Raw genomic sequence first — 3,303 nt, forward strand, 5'->3', positions numbered from 1 at the left:
TTGGCACAGGTGGAGGAAGTGAGTTTTATTAAAACTCACTCACACGGGTGGAGGGGCAGGTGGGGATAGAAAGACTCTCATGCTCTGCGGAGGGGAACGCCAATGGACGTTGATTTCCTTGGAGGAAAAACCTGGTATTGAAAGTTTTCTGTAGTTGTCATTCTACCTTCTGACCCTGAACTCCCACTGTTGGAAATGTAGTCTAGGAAGACAAGGTATGTGCACAACGATTTAGCTAGAAGAAGACTTACTATAGCCTGATGTATAATAGCAAAATAAAACTAAGTCACGTCTAAATATCTAAGATGAGAAGTTGTTTAAATAAGTTTTGAAAGACACATGCATTGGAATAGTATCTAATCACCATATTGGACGAAAGAAGGAAATACCAGTTGCCTCCAAGGCCAACTCGGTAGCTCAGGGGCAGGCAATAAAAGGCAACTTCTCACTGAATCAATCCTCTTTTGTATGTGTTGAGGTTTGAACCATTTGGACCATTTAGGTAGATAGAGAGATAAAATTTTAAAGGATGTTTTGGAGGAATAGTAGCTCGGACAGAGGAAGTTATACAAGAGATAGTGAAAAAGGTATGTCGCAAAATAAGAAATGTGCTGCACGACACCCGTTTCTACTAAAAACAAAAACAAAAAAAAACTACAGCAACAAAGTCTGGAAGGCAAGGACTGCAAGATTTAAAAGCGTATATTGCCAATGGATGGGATTAGCGGGTGATTTTCATTTTGATTTTTTTGCCTCCTTATATGCATTTACCAGCTTTTCTGTAAGGAACGTGCAATCTTTGTAGGGATTGGGGGGAAAGCAATGAAAGTTACTGTTAATGTTTGAAAAGTGCTTCAACCATGAGTCTTGCCCTTTCTCTCCTTCCTGTCATGGCCAAGCTTCTAGAAATAGACAGACTCCCTGTCTTCTATTTCCTCACCCTTGCCTCACCCAACTCCACCCACAAAAATTGCCTCCTCCACCTCCTCCCTTACTCCCCAGAAATCTGGTTTCCGCTTCCACCTGTCCCCCAGAAATACTCCCCAGAAATGCCCCGCCTCCATTGTCAAATCCACTGGATGTTTCCAGCCCTCCTCTCGCTGGCCTCCATGCTGTATTTGTGTTCAGTGGACTTAACATTGATTTAGTACCTACTGTGTGTCAGGCACAGTGTTAGGCAGGCACTGGAGGGAGATACCAACCCTGAAGCCTCAGGTCAGTGACCCCAGAGTTCCTGCACTTGCTGGTGGAACAGAATGCCCAAGTGGGTACACGAGGGACAGCCCACCCAATCGTGCCCTCTGGATTCTCCACCAAGCTCTCCTCTCCCCCATTCCCAGCCCCTGCCCCTGTCTGGCTCCTACCCCTCTCCCTTACACATCTGTCCCCATGGATTTCTCCTCTCCACTGCTCCTCTCACCCTTCTAGCTGCCTCACTCCTATTATGGAAGGGTCTTGAGTGCTGATGCCCAACATCAGCCTGGCCCAGCTACATTCCCTTCCATTGCCCCTGAGGCCACAAGACACCTTGTCACCCAACTCTGTTCCTTTCTTAGTTTGATGGCTTCTCCCCAGGGCCACCCCTACACATACAATCATCTACCTCCTCCAGTCAGGCCCTACCCCCCCTCCCCCCACTGAGATCTGTCTCTTTATACTGCAGCTAAAGAGTTTCATCCAAAACACCCACCGGACCCCCTCGCTCTCTTGCCTCCCACCAGTCAGAGAGATAAGACCCCTGCCCCCTCATTCCCACTCCACATCCACCCCTTCTTGTTTCCTGGATACTCAGGCCCCCATTTGCTCAACCCTTGCTCGGTCACACCTCTATACCTCGACCCGAGCTGGGTGCCCCCGTCCCTTGGATCTTCTCACAACCCACTCCAGCCTGGCTAAGTCCTTTCTTCATCAGGATTCAGCTCAGCCTCCCTCTCTGTTCCAGAACCTTCTCAGGAACACCCCGCCCTGGGTGGGCGGCTCTCCTCTATGGTTCTGTCATAATCCAAGAAGAGTGCTCACTTCATTACATGGAGGTGACTCACACACTTGTGCCTTTCTCCCAAATCAACGGTCAGCTCCCCTGCCCCCAGGACAGCCAGCGTGAATAACCGCTGTATTTTCAGCTCTTAACACAATGTCTGGCTGATGTAGGCATGTCATGAGGTGAACTGGCGGCTGCTATCATCACAGAAGGAAACCAGCAGAAAGCTGGCCACAAATGATGGAGCTATTTCTTAAGTCTGAAAGCACCCAAGGAGAAGCCATTTGCAAAACTTCCTTTTCCCATGTTGTAACCAAGGTAACCCAGATACCCCAGTGATGAGCCCCTGGCTGGAGGAGGAGGCCATCAGGAGAAGGGGGCATCGTGTCCCACGGATGACTCAGGTTGTGTCCCTCCACCTGCTGTTCACCCCAGCCCAGTAAGGAGACCCTCCCTGCCCAGGCCAGGCCACCCTGAGGGCACCACTCCTCTCCCCAGGGGCACAAGGTTGATCTGAAGGCTTTTGTCCCGTAGAAGAGTGGGGCCCTGAGCCCTCCAGCAGGAGACCCCCCACCCCGCCCCGCCAAAGGCACCCATATCTAACACGGAGGTGAAGGGGAGCAGAGGACCAGGAGAGCCACGCATTCTGAATCTCATTCACAAACGACTCAAATCATAGACTGTGAATCTATGGTCTATGGATCTATGGAATCATTCTCTCCAAATGACGGTCCTCCTAGCCATTGTATTTTTATAAGTGTTTAGCAGCATTTTTTTTATTAAGCATCTAAATAGAATATACCACCTACAATTTTTTGTACCAATTCTGGCATTTTTCTTCTTTTTTCAAATATTCAAGGTACTCAAAAAATGAAGGCCAGGCCTCTGTCCATCTCTAAAATGCCCTCTCAGTGCTGACACACAGGGCGGGTGGCAATTCTGAGGAGTTCGAGTGTCAGAAGCAACACCGGCCTCTTCTCCAGCCCCTCCCAGCCCCTGTCCACCCTCCAGCCTCTGCACACACTTGGTGAGTCACAGGGACAACAACGCATGGCAGCCTGTGAGGAGGCAGGGCTCCCAGGGGAAGGGGACACCTCCACCTTGGGGATACTGGTTTCCTCTGTCGCCTTGAGAAGGGAGAAAGGTTATTAAATTCAGCGCATAAATCCCCATACAGCCCTGCCCCATCGCTGAGCTGGATGCACTTGGCCGGGTGCCTGCTGGGAAAGACACACACAAGAGCCCAGGGAGGACAGGAGAGGGGCCATACGAGGGGGCCAAAGTCTCCCAGGCCCCAAAAACCTCATCTGCTGGGCCTGGCA

General features: G+C 50.3%; 1 long non-coding RNA gene across 1 annotated transcript; it reads right to left on the reverse strand.

The window, feature by feature from the left end:
* On the reverse strand, positions 1 to 3,002 carry LOC123582515. The gene is made up of 2 exons (XR_006704417.1): positions 1,834 to 3,002; positions 1 to 202 (listed from the first exon to the last, which is right to left on the reverse strand). It is a non-coding gene; the product is annotated as an uncharacterized LOC123582515 (long non-coding RNA).
* Between the last annotated feature and the right edge of the window lie 301 nt (positions 3,003 to 3,303).

The sequence above is a fragment of the Leopardus geoffroyi genome, chromosome B3, assembly GCF_018350155.1.
Source record: "Leopardus geoffroyi isolate Oge1 chromosome B3, O.geoffroyi_Oge1_pat1.0, whole genome shotgun sequence".
In the NCBI taxonomy this organism is placed as follows: Eukaryota; Metazoa; Chordata; class Mammalia; order Carnivora; family Felidae; genus Leopardus; species Leopardus geoffroyi.